At 46.4% G+C, this 20,788-nt stretch overlaps 1 protein-coding gene and 1 long non-coding RNA gene across 5 annotated transcripts in view; one reads left to right on the top strand and one right to left on the bottom strand.

Annotated features, from left to right (window-relative positions):
• The window catches only part of LOC118513584, a 47,778-nt gene that overhangs the window by 7,467 nt on the left and 19,523 nt on the right, over positions 1-20,788 (bottom strand). The window contains exon 1 of one of the 4 annotated variants that reach the window (XM_036059551.1): positions 1,763-2,095. The exons of 2 other annotated variants lie outside the window; for them this stretch is intronic. The gene's annotated coding sequence lies outside the window, so the exon portion shown is untranslated. Of the gene's footprint in view, positions 1-1,762; positions 2,096-20,788 lie in introns of those variants that run through there. One more of the 4 variants, XM_036059550.1, reaches the window with a different exon arrangement.
• Positions 3,553-7,094, top strand: LOC118513592. Its single transcript, XR_004906489.1, has 3 exons — positions 3,553-5,033; positions 5,091-6,885; positions 6,956-7,094. It is a non-coding gene; the product is annotated as an uncharacterized LOC118513592 (long non-coding RNA).

Genomic DNA, 20,788 nt, shown 5'->3' with positions numbered 1-20,788 from the left:
GTGATATAAAATCTTCTCCGCATCCTTCCTGGTACTCAGGATTGATTATCCCGCTATGGGCAATTTAGGACGAGGAATACCGAAATGACAGTGGTTGGTCTTGGTTGGCAGTGCCCACAAAGACGATATCAAAATAACCATTATAATTATGATTCTTCCGTGAAAATTCTGGATGAGGTTACACATAAAAGATAAAAATGGTAAAGAAGCTAATATAACCCAACAAAGCTCAGATCTTCTTTTTCTTCTTTGGCCTAACGACCTCTTGGGTCATGCTTGCCATTTCTGACTTACTAGACTTAATGATACCACGTAGTTGGATAGTCAGACGTCACTACGGGGGAACGGTCCGGATGCGATTTAAACCCCGGTTCTGCCGTATGAAGACCTAGTACCTCACCATCGTGTCGCCCCTCAGATCTATTGAAAACAATTTGTAGCTAACTAATTGTTTTTTGAAAATCATATTTTTTAATCTATTTCCATTTCTATAATTTAATGTATTTTAAAAGTACACTAAACGAGCCTAAAAAGCTAATTGTTTTACCCACATCATCACAGTTACTAATCTATTCACACATTAAAAGTGCAATGCAGCAAATCGGAACATTTGCACGATTACCCTTTTGCAGCCCCGTACCGATGTTCGCTTTCTAATCGTTTATTTCTAAATTATCGATCACACTTTCCAATGTAATAAAGTAAGCTAACATTATGGAGAGTTGAAGGTTTCACTCTCGGTAGCACCGGAGCAATCGGGCTGCTGGCTGCCTGCTCACCATTATCGTTACGCCGCCTAACCGGACTCGTTTAAAAATGCATGTCAAGCAGCAGGCGGACACGACGCACCGTACGGCCGCAATCAGCGCAATGACAGTGATGACAGTGTGATTGAAGGATAGCGGTCGTCCGGGTTTGATTGCTCGAGCTCGATCGCTTATCGCTCTAATAGCATTGCGAACGGCTCCCGACGGCCATCCAACGGAGGACGGTGGTATCATTAAGTACCGAAGCATCTTCGCTTTTGCCATATCGCCGTTTCGATCGATTGCACGTTCTGTTGTCTTTGGGGCGATTGTTTGGGTATGGGAGTATCGGAATAAATATTATTTTGGATTTCGAATGATAGGTTTCTATTTCAGGAATGTTCTGGAGCGAAAGTGGAATTTTCTGTGTATACTGCACTTTCATTATGCTCAACCCATATTTGACCTAATAATTGGAGCTAACAAGACGTTTAATGAGCAGGTTAATGTCATATTAGCTAAGCTCTGTAACGCCTCCTCGTTCAAGTGAGAAATGGAAAATGTTTGCATAATACAATCCCTCCTCAAATGAAAACCGTCCCACAAACACACGGTAAACAATGATGCAAAGTTAAGGTAGGGTTGTGCGACTGCCACACGATAACAGTAGGTGATCAAATAATGATTCAAACATTGATGACGCTATAGTTTTGCGAGCACACTATCATAACCTACGCAGGCAAGGGTTCCACTGCAATTTTGTTCTGGGAGATAAAGGGAAGGCGTTGCATTGTAGCTGTGTTGTCTTCTCCTTTTTTTTTCAATCTCCATCCCCGATCAGCTGAATGATAAATGGTTAAAGATAAAGCAATCTACACAAACAACTCAACCCTGTAGTGCATCATTGATAGTGTGATAAAGTGTATTCGTTAGGCACAATTGCCACAGTGTCCAACTTCACGTGGTGAGCACTCAACACGAAGTTTCCCACCGGCCATCGATCTAGAAACCCTCACCTGACGATAGCTTCACAGCCTCAGTACAAAGGTCGCCCTCAAATGGTGTGAGTGTGTGTTGCGTGTTACACTTCAGATTTAACTAATTAGACTTCCACGTGGGATCGAGCTACACACATACCTCACTGCACTGTTTTTCTTCCTGATACACACGCAGCACTTGCAAAACCGTTGCTACGGTTGTTCGTATGCAGTTTTTAGTTGCACCTGCTGCACATGACTTTTCGCGGCTTCCGAAGCCCCGTTCTATTGGTTCCGGAGCTTACACCACACCGTACAAAAGCTTTGCGTTTCTTCATGGAAGAACGTTAGAACAAAAACACCCCTGCTGTGTGTGTGCTGTGAAAACGCCACTTGAGAAACCGAGTTATTCTGGTGTTTTGTTTCGTGAAATTGTTGCCAAACGGGTCGACCAAAGGTATGGGTATCATGAGCTAGAAAAACGTGAGTAGAATCGCTGAATGGGCATTCTTTGTGCGGTGGTTTGTTAAATACCGAACATGAGGCTTGGGTTGGCACAAATATTAGGTGCATTTCTTGCTGACCTTGCGCTATGCGCTAAAGCACTTCAACCGCTTGCATTGTTGTCTGCTCGGAGAGGTTTAGTTTTGCAATGACTACAAACGCTACGAAGAAATCAAATTGCTCGAATTTCTCTCGGGTGTTTATTTAAGTTGCAGAGGACAATTATTGCTTTTACTATTTTCCAGGCACAATTCAAATTTTTTGTTGTTGAATTTAAATTCTTTAGAGCTAATTTTGTACACCCATTTATTTTTGAAACTGACGTTCCAGCTACTGGTAAAATCAAGTCACAAAAAAACAGAAAGAAAAAGACGATGTAACAAAAACAGGAAAGATGATTACTTACTTTTGAGAGAATTAAAAAGATTAATAGCTGAAGTGGTATCAATTGATTTCAACTCAAAAAATTGATATCTACTAAGTGTATTTTTTAAACAAAAAAAAAAGATTAAAATTGTATCTTTATCATAGTATAATAAAGAGAAAGAGGAGTCTTATTCAAAACAGCCCTGAAGAAGACTAAACAAACAAGAGGTAATTATAGCTGTTTGCCAACAAAGTCATAGAAATGTTAGAATTTTTTTAAAAGAAACGTAATGTAATTTGACACAAAATAACATAAACGAAAGGTTAAGAAAGGGACTGCAATATAAAAATTTACTGGATGCTGTACTCGTTCCCAACATAACAATAAATATTATGTTTTGTGTCCCGGTACCGATGCTATAAAAGCAAACAATAATAAAAGGGTACATATACGAGACCTTCATCCATATGAGTGGTGCAGACATTCGCCATAACGCATAACGAGCTATCCCTAACATAAAATCGAACCCACAGAACTGTCCAACGGAATCAGCACGTGTGTCCCAATTTCCTTTCGATTTTCAAAACGTGACAGTGATGGCCACAGGCCACTGACCATACCCCCCCCATGGCAAGTGTGCACCCTTTTTCGGATGTCCATTCACAATTAGTCTTCACCACGCATATACAACCTCCGCTGGATATTTAGCCCACTGTCGCAAGCTGCCTTTGGGAAAGGTACAATGCTAAAGAGCAAACATTTCTGTATAAATTACACCGGTCGTGAAGGGAGGAAACTTGTGATATTTGGGAATTTCTAAAACTGGAGCGGATAATTGAATATGTGTTATGCGTTTGGAAGTTGCTTTTGTAATGTTTATTCAACCGTCAGATTTGTACATAATTCAATTACTCTAGTTCACTTTTCTTACATTGGCGTCTGGTTTATACTCTCTGCTCGTAGTGTTGTCAAGTGTTGTTTATTTTTCATGCAATAACAATTCAAAATATTTTCATGCAAATTAATTAATTATACTAATTATCCAAATTCAACATTCCGGCCACCAAAAGAGAATTCTTTTAAATGCATGAAACTATGTGATCGACGTGTAAACTTAACTTGACTTGACGTTCCAAATGTCAACAACTGTTGTTTACTATTTCCCACGTGTATCCTTCTTCCGCTCTAACCTCTCTGTTCGATTGGATTGGGTAGTAACGCGATTCTGCTGACGGCTCGAACAATTTCTTTTCCTGTGCCCACTCGTAGAGTTACTACTCTCACTACACCGTCTTTTCCTGGGTGCAAAGCTGTTATTCGCCCTTTTGGCCAAACTGCAGGTGGGGTATTGTCTTCTTTCACGATCACTAATTGGTTCACTTCTAGCTTCACCGGTGTATTGTTCGCGTGCTTTGCCCTGGCCTGTAGCTGCTGTAGATATTCTGGGTACCACCGTGCCCAAATCTCTTGCATCTGCCTTTGCACTAATTGGTACTCCTTCAAACGGTTCGGAGAAATCTTGCTAAGATCTACTTGTGGTACCGCCTGCATGCTACTCCCTATCAAGAAATGGCCCGGGGTTAGTGCTTCCAAATCTGTTGGCTCATCTGATATTGGTATCAATGGACGCGAATTTAAACAAAGCTCAACTTGTGCCAGAAGGGTAAGCATATTTTCTTGCGTCACACTTCTAACTCCTATCGTCTTTAACAGATGCCTTTTAGCGGACTTAACTGCCGCTTCCCAAAGTCCTCCAAAATGAGGCGCACGCGGGGGGATAAACTTCCATACCAGTTCGTTCTCTGCGCACCAATCAAAGATCGCTCTCCTATCACCCTCATCGATTTTCAGCATCCTATAGATGCGATGCAACTCGTGTGCCGCGCCCTTGAACGTCGTTGCATTGTCCGAATGCAATTCGGCTACTTTACCACGTCTCGCGACAAAGCGACGTAGTGCTGATAGAAAAGCAGTCGATGTGAGATCACTCACCAGCTCGATATGGACTGCCCTTGTCGCGAAACATACGAATATCGCGATGTATGCCTTCGTTGGGCTTCGGTTGCGGACGGTCGACTTTAACAAAAACGGCCCACAGTAGTCGACGCCGCTGACGGCAAACGGTCGCGTTGGTGTCACTCGTGACTTAGGCAAATCAGCTACCGCCTGTTTCACCAGCGTTGGCTTGTTCCGAAAGCATGTGTGGCATCGATGGTACACGCTCTTTGCTAAGTTTCGGCCCCCAATCAACCAAAACTTCTGCCGGATTGTTGCTAACATGAATTGTGGCCCCGCGTGCATCTTTTGATGATGAGTGTTCTCGACCAGTAGTGTCGACAGCCGATGTGATGCAGCGAGGACAATCGGATGTTTGGTTGACTCTGGTATGTTGGCGTTACCAAGCCGGCCACCGACGCGTAACACACCCTTTGGGTCGAGGTATGGAGACAACCACTTTAGTCTCGACCTTCCGCTCACCAGCTTTCCTCGTTTCAGGTCGTCCATCTCCTCCGCAAACGAATCATGTTGTGCCCGTTGACACAACCTCAGTTCCGCATCCTGCAACTCCGCCGCTGTAAGCGGTGGAACGGAACTCAATAGCGTCTTCATGTCCGTATTCCGCTTGACGCTGTTGATCGACGTTGACTTGCTCGCCCTGAGGTTGGAGAGGATTCGCAAGCAATAAGCAACAACCCTTCGCAACTTGCCGTACGAGGAATAACGTGCGAAAAGTGTGTTGCTAAAGTCACACGTCGTAGAGGTGATGACTATTTTGGACACCGCTAACCGCTCCTCGATGTCCGTCTCGTTCTCTTTCGCGAGTACTGGTTCCACCGGCCACTCTTCCTGTCCGTAGGACAACCAACGTGGCCCCTGCCACCATCGCTCGCACTGCAGTAACTCTTCGGGCCTCAACCCACGCGATATATCATCCGCCGGGTTATCGCTACCAGGAACATGACGCCAGCATGAAATTCGGGTCTCCTCTTGTATTTGCGCCACCCTGTTGGCGACGAACGGCTTCCATCGACGAGGTGATGATTTGAGCCAATGCATGACGGTCATGGAATCTGTCCAACAGATAACCGTCGACGATGAAACGTTGAGTGCTCGAATCACCTTCTGGAACAGGTGTACTGCTAGCCGTGCTGCACACAGTTCTAATCTGGCGATGGAATGTGTGTTTGAGAGGGACACCACCTTGGACTTAGCCGCTAGCAATCTAACCGTCGAGCCCCGTGTCGAATCCGAGCGTACGTAACAACATGCTCCATAGGCTCCTTGAGATGCATCCGCGAAGAGATGCAGCTGCAGCCTTTCCGGATTGCTATGTGCCACCAATCGAGGTACTCGCAGTTCGCGTAACACATAGAGCGTTGAGTGGAACCTCCTCCACTCTTCCTGAATCTCCGCTGGTAGCGGACGATTCCAGTCCAGCGTCTTCCCCTCGTGCTTCAATCCCCATAGGCGTTGCAGGAACATCTTGGCGAGTATCACCGTTGGTCCCAACAGACCAAGAGGATCGAAGATTCTGGCCGTGTATGATAACACCAGGCATCGTGTCAGCTCTTCTGCAGGGGTTGGCAAATCCACCCGAAACCGAAACATATCGTTGGATGGTTCCCAAACCAAGCCCAGTGTTGAGACTGCTTGGTCTTCTTGCCAGTCTAGAACTGATTTGATGGCCAAATCGGCGCTTGGAACACCATCAAGCGCAGCCGGTATGTTCGACGCCCATTTCTTTAGTGAGAAGCCCGCTGATTCCAACATCGATGATATCTGTTTACGTGTCTCGATGGCTTCTGAAACACTTGCTGCACCAGTCAGCAAGTCATCCACATAAAAATCATGCAGAACCGGGTCTACGGCTTTGGGGTACTCCTGTTTGTTGTCATGCGCGATTTGTTGCAACGTACGAGTGGCCAAGAACGGAGCTGATGCGGTACCGTAGGTCACCGTTTGTAGCTCATACGTTGCTATTGGTTCGGTTGAACGTTCCCGATATCGAATGCGTAGCAGTTTTCGATCTTTATCATAATGCAGGATCTGCCTGTACATCTTCTCCACGTCTGCCACTAATGCGACAGAATGCTTCCTGAATCGCAAGATGATTGTGAGCAGATCATCTTGTACCGTTGGGCCAATGAGTAAAGTGTCGTTCAAGGAGTAGCCCGATGTTGTTTTGCAGGATGCATCGAAAACAACACGAACCTTGGTTGAAGAACACGACTCCTTAATCACGGCATGATGAGGGATGTAGCAGTGCGGCTCACTATCGTCGACAGGTTCGGTGAGTTTCACCATGTGTCCCAACTGCTCGTATTCTACCATGAACCTTTTATACTCCTTTTCCATTACAGGATTGGCCTTTAGCCGCCGTTCAACTCCCAACAAACGCCGATCTGCTATATCCCTTGACAAACCCAGGACTTTCTCCGGTTTGGCATTTCGCGGCAACGATACGACATAGCGACCTTGAGCATTTCGCGTAGTCGTGGAAGCATAATACTTCTCACACAGGTCTTCTTCCAAAGACAACGCAGGGCCTTCTAAAATGCTCTCAGCCTCCCAGAACCGTTGTAGCGAAGCTGCAATGTCACCTTCATTGGTTGCCAGGTGACACAACCGCAAATTGGGCCCAGAACAACGGGAAGTATTCCCAGAGATCGCCCATCCAAACGGTGTCTCCAACAACCATGGTTTTCCTTCGCCCAGTGACCGCTTCCTTCCAGTGTGTAGTTCCCAAAATGTATCTCCGCCAATAACCACATCTACCTTTCCGGGGACGTGGAAAGTAGGATCAGCCAACTTTATATTCGGGAGGAACCACGACTCTACGTTTATCGGTGTGGTTGGAAGATCTGCCGACGGAGTCTTTAGTACAAGGAATTCCATTGTTGTAGAGAAGTCAGCCCCTTTCGATTGAACGGCCGCTGTAATGGAACCCTTGACGTGCTGCATCTGTTGCCCTATACCAGATATGGCAACGTCTACCTTTGAAAATGGTGTCAGCAATCGCTGCGCCATGGTTTCGGAAACGAAATTGCACATCGATCCCGAATCGAGAAGTGCCCGCGCATCATACGTGTTGCCGTGATCATCCACGAGCTGGAGAAGGACCGTTTCCAGAAGAACCATTTCCTCATCGGATTGCGCAGCCATGGTCACCGCTGAATTCACATGTAGTAGTGAATGATGTCGTGCCTTGCACGTAGTGCACCGGTACGACGAGCGGCAATCCCTCACTTGGTGATGACGATTCAGGCAATTCCAACACAGCCGTTCTCGTGTTGCGATTTCCCGCCGTTGAGGTACGTCCTTATTTGCGAATTCCGGACAAACCCGCAAATGGTGAGCCTCCGTGCAACCAAAAATGCACGGTGGTTGTGGTGGCTGTGGCGCTGACATATGCGGTATTGCTCTTCCTGCCGTCGCTGTGTTACCCACCAACCTTGGTCTATGTTCGAATATTTTTTTGCTACCGGCCACCATTCTCGTATTTAGTTCAGTATGGGAAAACTCACGCGTTGACTTAAGGATTCGGACACGACTATGAAGGAAATCTACTAACTCCTTGTACTTATCTTTCGTGTGCTGTGCTGAATGGTTTTCCCAAGCCAAGATGGTCGCCGTGTCCAGTTTCATCAGCAAGAGGTTGGCGAGCGGCGTATCCCAGTACTCAACGGGCTCGTCGAGTTTCTTCAGCCCGTTCACGTGCCGCGTGAATTCATCCACGAGCTGCGCCAATTCATCCACCCTTTCACGGCTCACTGTCGGTAGGTGATGAATTTTCCGGTAGTACTCGCGAACAAGCGTACGCGGGTTGTCGTATCGCTTCAGCAAGGCAGTCCACGTCACGTCGTAATTATCTGCTGTTAAGGTGGTATGCTCGAAGAGCAATCCAGCATCACCCTTTAACGACGACAGCAGATATTGCAGCTTCATGATGTTAGGAATGTCCGCGGAAGAATCAATCATAGCTACAAATCGGTCCCGGAAAGTAAGCCACTTGGTAGAATCACCATCAAACGTAGGTAATTCGATTTTCGGCAGACGCACATTCACAGCACTCGATCGTCCCGTAGTATTCATCGTTGAATTCGCGATCAACACCGAATCACTCACACCCGGGTTCGAGGGTTGCCTTCGTAGAAGGAAACCCTTCACGCGTCGGTAACGCGTGTCCATTTCGCAACGTTCCGCCACATACGTTTCCGCCCCATCCTCATCTAGCTCCGAAACTTTCGCGCTTGCCTGGAGAAAATCTTCGTAATACCTTTCCAGCTGGTCTAGACACACTGATACTTCACTCACTCTATCATCGGTATATTCACTGGTGAACTGTTCCACGGTTTTAATTAGCTCGGCAGCTTGGCGTTTTTTCAGTTGAAACGTTTTTAATTGTTTCGCCATTTTCTCTTTGAATTTTTGGCGCGTAGGATAATCTCACTGTAACTTGGATGCAACTTGTACGCAAAACCAAATTTCGAATGGCGCAAATTTGAAAACGCAATGGGTGTCGTTGCAGTTATGGGTGCCAAATTTGAAATGGCGTGGGTGGCGTCGGTTTTCTTACGCGTTCCGATCGAACTACACAACTCGCTTTTCTGTTCCTTGTTCGTGACACGATGTAATCTTCACGAACACTTCACAAACGTCTCCTTTGCCCGTGATAGCGGGGCAACCAAAGGTTATGATAAACACAACGGATTTAAACGGAGAAATATCACACTTTGAATCACCACTGTACATAAACGGTACGTAGTGCCGTTTATTCCCAAATCTGTGAACACGTAGTGTCCTGCTGCAAGTTTCACTGCACGTAATGCTTCCTTTCACCGATCCGGTTCGAAGGACCAAATGTATAAATTACACCGGTCGTGAAGGGAGGAAACTTGTGATATTTGGGAATTTCTAAAACTGGAGCGGATAATTGAATATGTGTTATGCGTTTGGAAGTTGCTTTTGTAATGTTTATTCAACCGTCAGATTTGTACATAATTCAATTACTCTAGTTCACTTTTCTTACATTGGCGTCTGGTTTATACTCTCTGCTCGTAGTGTTGTCAAGTGTTGTTTATTTTTCATGCAATAACAATTCAAAATATTTTCATGCAAATTAATTAATTATACTAATTATCCAAATTCAACAATTTCTATGTTTTCACCGACTTTGCACTATCGCCATTTTTTGCCAGCCTTGACCAACCTCCCTCAACACATGGCGGAACTGTTGCTCTATAGAGCAACAAAAACATATACACACACAAAAGACCCAAGACCCCAATTCGAAAGTGACGACTAATCGCTCCAATTTCTCTCGAAGCTCCGAGCTCCCCCCCGAGCCTGGAGGGAAGCGCAAAATTTCACCTTTAAATTAATTTTAATAGCCAAACGCTGGACCTTGCGTTATTCGCCTGGCGAAGGTTAACCGTGTTTGCCGATTATGGGTCCATCCGTTCCGCACCGGGCCCGGTTCCCCAGCGTCGGACGAATTTGTCTTGTGCCCGATCAGAGTATGGTCACCGCTAGTTCGATCTTAGACGGAAGGAGACCCATTCGGTGGGTAATGTTAATGTTTTATTTTTGTCTTGCTTCTCTCGCTCTCTCTCGCTCCCACTGTCTGCTGTCCTTAATCAACGGTGCGCGGAAGAGAAATTAGTGCTGACTTGCGTTTCCGTTCCGTTGTCAGCGACCTTAGCCCGGACCCTATAGGCTCTTGACACGCCGCCGCACACGCACACGTGACGCGATTGCTCCATTGCTCGACAATCGATAAACAACGTTTTAATAGCCATTTGGTGTGCGCACGGGAGTCCATTTCCGCGAGCACAGTAATCACAAGTTTCCCTGCGCCGGAGCCGGTCCCCGGTGGTGGTCCAATCGTCTTTTAATTTGTGCAACCGAAGCTCCTGACAGCCCAAGCGTGCCTCTCTGTGATAGTACGCTGTCCGAACCCTTTTTGACTTTGAACTTGGACGCTTAGGCATGCGCATGTTCCAAGCCCTGGGGCGAGACGATGGTCGATGGTTTGTGGCAAAATGCTTTGCCGTATGAGTGTTTGACCATGTGTTTTGAGTGTCGCCCCTTCGCGTGGCCATTCCGACCGTACGCAAATGAAGAATGTGGACGAACAAGTTTCCCATGCCCATGCCAACTTCGAGCGACTGGATCACCCGAGCCTGATCCGCGCGATGAAAGATTAAGCAGACCCGACCCTCCCCCGGCACGAGAGGAAGTCCTGCGAAGAGGCATGCGCTCACGAGACCTATCGTCCGGATGCTCCGGTACTGCTGCTGCCCGGTCCTCGCAATTCGTTTGATAGATATTTTATCCAACCTTTGATACCGGTTCCGCGCACGTCTACGTCCAGAGGTCGTCGTGCCGTCGAGACCGCCCGGCGTGACGTACAATGTCGGTAATCGTCTGCAGCACGCTTCAGCCACACATGCGACAAATGACTTGCTCAGCTGCTAGACAGTTATTCGTTCCGGACCCGCAGGCATCTTCATCCACATCCCCATGGAGCACCGCATAACACCGAACGGGGCAGTGCAAAAACAACAACAACAAAAATTGCACACACACAAACACATCATAGTTCGATGGCATCTTGCGTTCGGAAAGATGAAGATCGGGACGATCGGAATGATGATTTGATCAACTCTCCGCCACCACCGTCGTCGTTCACAACCATCTGGTTCAAAGGCGTCTGGCGCACGGTGCGATGCAGCACTCCCCGAACGAAAGAGAGAGTTTTCTCCCCTTTAGCAAATGGCGAGATTGAACATTATTCAAATTAGTCTAGTCCCAGGGGTTACCGTACGGCTAGCACCGATTGCCAGCCACCAAATGGTACGAAGGAGGCAGGACCAGTCAATCGGTCGTTGCTTCGACGAAGACTCGATCGAAAAGATCATCTTAGTTCAGCGGGTTTCACTATTCAGTCAACTTTCCTTCGAACGAACAGACCAGACCAGAGTCATCTCTTACCAACTAGGCAGGAATGTCTGCTTACTTTCAGGCGATGAAACTTTGGTTACAGCCCTACCCAACGCCAGTCGTAATGATTTCGACGACGACTGACAAACGCTGATCGTGAGCATCTTTTCGTTTGGGCATGTCCTCAATGTCAATTGTGAGCGCAAATGCTTAGCTATGGACCGCACAACGCGATTCGACTCGTTCCGACACCCTCGTCGATGGTCCTGAGACCGTTGACAAGGCCTCAAAAGGATGGTGCTGATCACGAACTCGTTCGGCCCATCTACAGCTAATTTTCTCCCCGTGAGGATCACGCAGAATCAATTCAAACAGAAACTGTCAACGAACGTCTCTCGTTCCACAACTTCCTGTCTCCACTGGTGGGTTCTAGTGCATAAGCATGCTAGAGGTAAGGTTTCGTGGCATCCTTCTCTGTCGCATGGGGTCGCTTTCTTTTCGATCGACGATCCTCGATAGCTTGGTCACGATTTCACCGAACGATAGCAACCAAGAATTACGATCTCGACGATCAGCTGACAGCGATTACAAACGTCGATGCGTTCTGACACCGTCCGCCGGGTCTTAAGCCCGGGCGTCCCCGTTAAGACGTCGTCACGAATCGCTGGCCTTATAATGGGATCGTGGTGGATTTTCTACAACGTTAAACCTATAACTGTACACGAGTTAAGCTAGTATGTCCAAAGGGAGGAGAATTTCCAAACCCAAAATCAATCTGAAAGACGTTCGAAAAGTACAACTGTTAGGATCTACAACAAATGACGTAAAAAGCAAGGCATTCCGTTAAGCAAACTCTTCGTTTTCTACTCTAAACGAATGATTTTCCATTTACTTTCGTCTCGTTCGTTTGGATCGTGTTGTTTAAAATGAGTTTATTTAGATCGCACAAACATCTGTGCCATACTTCCTTCGTTAGTGAGACTTATGGCGCGTACGCCAATGCTGTTTCCATTGCCAATCAAGCAGAGCGTACTAAGTCCACACCATAAAGCTGTCAATTATGATCGACTGTGAATAGCGTGAGCTATCTGACCGATCGAATCAACGATCTTTTATGAGGTGCAATTCATCCGAAAATAGCGCGTCCGTTTCTGCCGCTGCTGTCATATAACCACAAATTGGTGCTATCGATAGTCGTGTAATTTTTTCCCCCGTGCCTTCATAATCAAATTAGGTAAACGTGTGTAAATGACTCCGTTTCCTGCCCCGAAAGTGACAATCGAGTCTGGTGCAGCCTGTTTTTGGGGCCCGATGCGCTGCTGGGGACAAAGGTTAGAATAGCTGGGAAGCTAGCAGCAAGTGAGGCTCCATCAAAACAATACTATACTGGTCAGGGTCGTCAAGATGTGTCCGATGGGAGAGATACGTCATACATCCGGAGCACAGCTCAAAGGGCATGCTTTGCGCGTGTCTTCGTGGAGTGGCACGCACAATAGGACGATTGTAACCGAAGGCATTTTTAAGACTACACGGCTCGACAAGATTATGATTTTAATCGTCCAAATAACGACGATCCGACACAAGGCTGACCGTGACATTTCTACGATCAATCACCGGCCGTTGCAACCGCCGGTGCGGAGGACGTGGGCGGGTAGTCGTCGTCCGGCTGGGCGGTGAGAATCGTTTTACTGAAAAACATGATCACAACGATTAGGTAGCAACAACGATCGGTGCTACGGTTTGACGGTGAGGATCTGTAATGGACCTTCTTGTGGGCGGATACTGTTAACAGGCAGATCACGAATTAGCATTTAAGCGAGCCCATTTTGGACGAGATCATATCTTGTTTCGCTCAAACGGTGGGCTAGCTCAAACCACAACAAGCCTGATGACGTTATTGTGCGAAAATAAGGAATTATTAAACTTAACTTTAGCTACACGTCAATAAAGTCTATAGCATGTCACAGGCTGTTGAGACCCTTTAGATCCAACTGTCTTCCGTAGAATTGCACTCCACCAGCGTCTAATTACCATAATAATGCAATTAACAATCGGACACCGTACGCCACCGCAACTCATCAGGGTGAGGGTGCCACAGCGAAAATGTATAAAAACGAAATAAAACCTTCAGACCTTCGTCCGATCGGATGGCCACGTACTCTGCGTATCCGCCGCCTACGAAACTATGGCCAATTGCAACAACCAGACCCCACCGTTTGGTGCCTTCGGTGCAGCAGATAGCTGCTGTTGGCAATCGGTCGATTTGCACTTTCCGACTTCTCTCACGAATTGGCTCCTCACCGAAGCCACTGAACCTACCTGAGTCGAGGGCGATAAAATGAGCCACCAAATGGCAAAACCCTGACTCGTAACTACCACACGGTCACCCACACAGTACGAAGAAGCAATGCATCGAAAAGGCCAACGGAAAGGTCTACCCGTGCTCTAGCTAAATTGTTGCCATTTTCCTTCAAATACAGCAGCATGATTAAGGGGTGCTTCAGCTGTATCTACACGTCTTCTGACAGGGTGGGTAACCGAGCAAGTTAACCTGCCCGCAAGCTTCATCATTCTCATCCAGGCATGTGGCATGTGTGTGTGTGTGTTTGCTTGTTAGCCAGCTGATATTCAGCCATCGATCATGCGCCGGTTGCAAAAACACCATCCATCAACGGCACCCCGTTCGAAAGGGAGTTGAGCTTTATTGGAGGACGCTTCACCCTAAACAGCGCAGATTGATCTCCTTTCTCGCAGGCCGCAAAGCTACATTTGCTTTGTTTTCATTCCGAAAAGCATAGAAAGTCAAAATTTTAATTGATCGTATCTTGACACCAGGTAGAATCCGTTCGTTACCACACGTCCTATACATTCCAAATCTTTTGCACCGCCGTTTCATCATATTGTCTGAAATGTGGGGTAATTTGATACTTTAATTGAAAGGCCCTCCCACCATCAGCGAAGCGTGTAAAGCAGCCACTAATCGTGATCTTCGTTCCGGTCGTTCGGCCCGCTTCCAAGGGATTCACATTTATGCCTGCCTGACGATGATGTTCGCTTTGTTGCTGGCGGCACTAAAACACCATCCATCGGCTTGCGAAACGCAATCGCAATGTTGTGCCAACAGCTGTACCAATAGCTAATTCATCCAACAACACCGAACCGAACCGAACACCAAACTGGTCCGAATTGCCAAAGTCCCAAACGTTCACACGTAAAATCACGTGCTACCTCCTCCTATACACGCGCTCACCAACCGGGAGCATGAGACGGCATAGCAGACGGCAAACCAAACCGCACCGTGACCTCATATCCGTGAAAATGGAAAGCCCTTCACTTGCCCTCACGCGATTTTAAAGCATCAAGATCACACGGCAAGCCGTCACAATTTCGGGGTTCTCTCCCACCCCTGGCTGTAGGAGGCGACAGTAACAAAACGGTCAGACAAACGGAACGCACCAAACAAAAACCCCCCCCAAATGTAGCGCACCACACTCTCACGGGGGTTAGGTCACGCTGGAGCGTATTCTTCACATCTTCAAGGAGCATTACCGCCCGGGCTCTCGGGCTGTTAAATATTCATTAGAAGTGCCGTCACTTCCCAAATGTGATACCCGCTCGCCGCGCTTCACCCCGGGCATCGTTCACTTTAATGTGCCACAATGTACGATTATGGCGATTGATGCAGGTCGTTCATGACACTTTCTTGACACAGCTGCTGCCGATGCAGCATTGAAACATTTACGGCAAGTCAGTTATGGTAATTTGCGCTGCGCGACCCGATCTCCATTGTTCGCCCGGTGGTTAGAACGCTGCGACACACGGCAAACAAATGAATATTGGATGCTTCTTCGGTAGGCATTGCATAAAGAATGCATAATCACTTGAAATGCGCTCCCGCAACGGTGCCGGTGCGTTGATGTACCGTCAAACCGGCGGGAAAAAAAAGGATTACTGAATAAAATTTTACGATCATATTTGGAGACAGTTTCTTTCACCTCTCAGCCAGCCATAATTAACTAAGTTTTATAACATGAAGGTAGCTCTGGATGATTTGAATGATTGTTCATTTTGAGTGTGTATGTTGCAAACGTGTTATAACTTAGTATGAGTAAAACAAATTGGAGAGAGGGTTAATCACTTAACGTGTTGTCACATTTTCAAGACTTCCAATCCCACCACAGGACTTTGATGTCTGATCTGAATGTTGGTGTACGAGAAAGCTGGCTGCAATTCTTTTTGAAATTTAGGACTTACAACAATACTTTTTAAATCTTGGTTTTGAATGACCAGAACACCTGCCATTTCTGATATCCGTAGACTTTATTTACCCGTAGCTGTAGCTGATTTACTGTCTAATCCTGAATCCTGTAAAAGGCTAGATTTAGAAGATGATCCAAAGATTCAATCCATAGCAAAATTTGAATTGAATTGTATCCGAAAGATCGGATTCGAATCCGATTCGAATTCGATAGGTATTGGAATCCGATTCGGGTACGATAAAGATCTTTATAAGATACGAATTCGATTGGACTTCCATTGGGATTCCATTGAGATTCGATTAGGATTCGATTGGGATTCCAATGGGATTTGATTGGGATTCCATAGGGATTTGATTGGGATTCCATAGAGATTCTATCGGGATTTGATTGGGATTCAATTAGGATTCGATTGAGATTCCATTGGGATTAGTTTAGGATTCGATCGGGATACGATAAGAATTCGATTGGGCTTTGATAGGTTTGGAACAGTTTGGATTCCAGTGAAACAATCACGTAACGACAATTACACAGCACAACTTAAACGTTCCGAAAGCACTAAGAAAACTAACTGACTAAGGTGAACTTTAAACACTTTTGTAGAATCTGATCTGATCTGATCAAAGCATCTGATGCATCATATCAAACGAAGTGCCGTCTAGAGCAATGTAATCTATTTATTTGAAAATCCGAGGCAGTCTCCACAGGCTAATTTAACTATTCCAGGAAACATCTCTTTCCCGCTAAACGTATTTTACAAATTGGGCTACTCTTGGGAATTTGCCTAGGGAAAGGCTAATCAGGAATTTCCAATTAAAGCTCCTTACATATCTCCATGGACATTAACTCAAGTAATTTCAACTTAAGCAAAGTGAACAAATATTGAAGTTCAAATCTAACATAGATTAAGAAGAAACACACACTAAGGCCGCATTTGCGAGTGAACGTTTCAATTCATTTCCCATCTCAAATGCAGATTGCAAAAACGTAATCATTTCAATCTACAGCATTATTAACGTAAACATTATTGAATTCATTCGACGTCCGGCTGATGGAGCAGCGTATTTTGCTTGCAAAATTGGCTCTTTCATCCTCCACCGCTATGCCCGAAACGGCCTCCAGCAATAACGAATATCATCTTCATCGATGACATACCGGAAACGGACGCAATAGCTGCCATCACATTTATTTCAATACCCAACAAAGCTTTTGCAATCGCCTACGCCGTTTGCCATTCGCGCGAGCAAGCGTAAAATAACTGCCGGGAAAACCTACATGCAACGTTAGGAAGCAAAAACAGCAAAGGTAAGCCTAGGCTAGGGTTTATGTCGTGGTGTGAGAGTACACGTGTACGGTGTAACTGTTTCACGTGCAACGACCTTTGCGGGCCGCCGCCATTCCTTACGCATTTCACGGGGGTTGGTTCAAATGGAACGGAACCGTTTACCGATTAGTACCGGAAATCAAATGCGATTCGTTCCACCGGCCTAGCAGACGAGCCCGTTAAGTAAGTAAGCCCGCCTCGTACTATCTGCACCAGCTGGAGACGTCACAGTACGCACGCACGCCGAAGATGATACAAAACATCCAGCCAACAGCGCATCGCCACTTTTTCGTATCGACTTTCTCATCCAGCCCGAAAAAATTTGAAGCCCTCGGCGGATGACGAGCTTTTCGGGACCCATTCCTTCCGGAACTGGTTTGTTTTCTACGAAACCTTAGGCTATTGAATCGCCTGCTTCTGGCTGATTGATGCCACCAAGCGCCCTTTTTCGCTCGCTACGGAAAGTCACGCTTCCGGTCCGGGTCCGGTGCGACATACCTCTTCGATCCCAGCCAACACAGCCGAAGGAAGAGTTTGGGAGAAATTTTACATCCCCTACGAGATTGATTGTCGCTCTCCGGCGGGATCGCGCCAACTGTGCACCAATATTGAGCCCCGGGTTTTTGTCACACCGATTTTGTGGGCAGAGAAATGCTAACATTCGAAGCCTCAGCATCGAACCGCTTGATCAATACTTGATCGCGACGGGATTTATGGCGTCCATTTGGCGCGCTTATTGTGTGTTTTCCTTTTACGGTGCCCAACCGTGCAGCCAGCCGGAATAATAACACACACACACCGGATGAACATCGCGTCGACATGACACCGGGCGTTGATCGTTTATGGAAGTTTCAGCGTGGGATTTTGGCACGGGACACGGGACGGGGACGATTGAATGCTCACCGAACTTTTGCACCGTGATCATGTTTTTCTTCCAATTTTTGCCAGAGTTGGCGCGTTAGGCAGGCTTCGGATGGGAGATTTCTGTCGCATTTGTGTGAATTTCCTATAAGGTTGTCACAAATCCGCATGTTCGACACTTGGCGCCATTAAAAGGTTCGTCGTTAGAAGATATATCTATCGAGTCGCCTTTTCACAACTCCTTACATCTTGGCTTAAGATGATTGCCGTAAAAGGGTAAAGTATTATTGCCAACTCAGCTGTTAATGTCCATCTTGTTTTGCTGTTGTAAAATCTTGAATGTATATTTGTGTAGCTCCATTCATAACATGATTAAGTGCGTTTATGCCATCTAAACCTCCAACCAACAAACATATCTAGATCACAGTGCGTGGCACCGAAATGAACGCTGTAGCCCACCTCACAAAGGTCACCGATCAAATGTCACTAAGAGCCTGAGAGCGGCCCAAAAAATTTGCGTGCCTTCTGCAAGTCATCCCTGTTTTGACACCATGGCGCCTTTACACGCTGAACTTTTCATCTATAAATCATCTATCTAGATGACCTAGAGACGAACATAAAGTAGACTTCAAGTACGTTCCGCAAAGTACCGCCCCGTGTCATTTGCCTGCCTTAGTAGACCGACCAACTATTTGGTCGTAATTTATCTGCACCACACGTCGCTGGCGCGGCCACGCTCGTACACACTCTCGCATGCACACAGAGCTAACAAAGCACCACTTAAATTCCGTCATCCAGTGTTAGCCATTAACGAAAATAAACCTTCACCAAATGGCAACAGGCGAACAGGCTTCCCCTTAAACTCAGCGGTCACAATGAGCATGAATTTGCATCATTAATGGTACCTCCGGAGACGGAGAATGAACCACCTTCCTGTGGTTGCCAACCAACCAAGCCACCCACCCACCCCAGAGGCCAAGATGTCAATGATCTACCCTTCCCTTCCCTGGATCCTTCCACTTAGGCGATCAAACTGTTTTACTGGACACAATATTGCCTCGGTCGGTCGGTCTTCGTGGGCTTGATCACAGCAGGCCAAAGCTTCAAGGAACCTGCACGGCATTAATGATCTTCCTCCCAGCAGCAGGACTTCTCGAGCAATTTACCGCCCAAAACGCATACTGTCGTTGCGTAAACTTGGCCAACTTGCACCTTCCGGGCGCTGCTGCCGTTTTTACGAGCTGTAGCGGGCGGAAGACCACCGTACCGTAAACTACAACCGGTATGGCGGTAAGAACAACCGATCCCCGAGCTTCATTCCGGGCCTGTTGGTAACAATGGTACCATAAACCTATGGCAGCAGCGCATGGGGTCCATGAATGTATAAAGCATCAGACCCTAAAGACGAGTAGGTTGGATAGAGCAGTTTGGCCAGAAATTTATTGTTTGAAATACACATATTTTTTAATCGGTTTCATAACCGTGCACGACTCTAATGGAAACGGGTTTCTCGTCTCAGTGCTGGGCTTGGCTTCGGTGGTTTACATTGAACTTCCTCTTGTGATGCTTTTAATTTAAATTTACGGATCAGGCTTATAGTATTATGAAGTTGGAGTATCAATTTCATCCGGCGAAAACTTTAACAAACAAGCGATCTATCCACTTTGTTCGATATGAGTTCTAAACTTTGAGCAACCGATCGTTTTCCCTTTTTCCTTACCTCAAGTCAAGCTTTCCTTCTCATATGTCGAACGTCGTGAAGTTGCCCGTCACTCAGCAAAGGAAAAGGGTTGAGTTTTCTCCATCCTAGGTAAGTTCGACTAAACTATTAGGTAATAACCGACCCGTCAGATTACCGACCCTCGAGCCATACTGGTCGAGAACAGCACAACCGTTGCTATGAAATCATCACCCACAGCTCCACAGTTAGTCAGAGTAGCTTCCTCCTCAATCCACTGAACGATCAACTGCACCATCATCATTTGACTTTCGATTTCGTTTCGTACGACCTAAACCACCGACCCGAGTCACCCGATCGAAGGTTCGAAAGCGTTTTATCATTCACCCACCAGCATCCAGCATCATCCATCGTTTGCATTTATCGTGCATTGTTGTGTTTTATGCATTACCGTAGCACCGCTGATCGGTTTTATCGGTTTTACAATTTTGTTTGCCTCCCTCCAGCTGTTGGGCAAAACCCGCTTCTAACGAGCAAACAATACACTACAGTACTGCAGGAAGATAATATCCATGATCCATTACATTAAAAGGCAACCCCATCAAATGGAGCCCGAGGCCCGGGGAGGCTTGTAACGAGTTTGCAGCGAGAAGTAAATTTAGTGACGAGTTGAGAAATTGTTCCAGTTAGATAAAGAACCCACATTCATCCACGATTTGGCGTTGCGGTTTGGGAAGTTAAATTTTCTTGGAGCAAAAGCTTAATTGTTTTAAAAAAGCCTCAGATGCTTAAGCTGCGTTCCGAGAAACTGTATTTGTAAACATCAACATCCTACAATGTAACTTTTGCCATGCCATATTGTAAACCAGTGGCCCGTTTTGCTTTATTTAATACCCGCCGGTAACTAACTGCTAATGGCATGCGTGCCCAATGTAACACACTTTGACCTAATAAAACGGAAACAAAAACACCTCCTCTTTGACACTCCTTACATAGTTTCGCACTCGTTCCCCCCCAGTCCCATGCTGTCCGTTTCTCCTCTTCATAAGCCTTAAAAGTGGCCGTTTTAGTTCACATTTAGCGACGAGTCGTGCCAGCTCGCCGTTATGAGTGTTGTCTGTGTAGCAAACCA

This window comes from Anopheles stephensi, chromosome 3 (genome assembly GCF_013141755.1).
Source record: "Anopheles stephensi strain Indian chromosome 3, UCI_ANSTEP_V1.0, whole genome shotgun sequence".
NCBI classification, from domain to species: Eukaryota; Metazoa; Arthropoda; class Insecta; order Diptera; family Culicidae; genus Anopheles; species Anopheles stephensi.
This window is presented reverse-complemented; position numbering and strand designations above follow the sequence as displayed.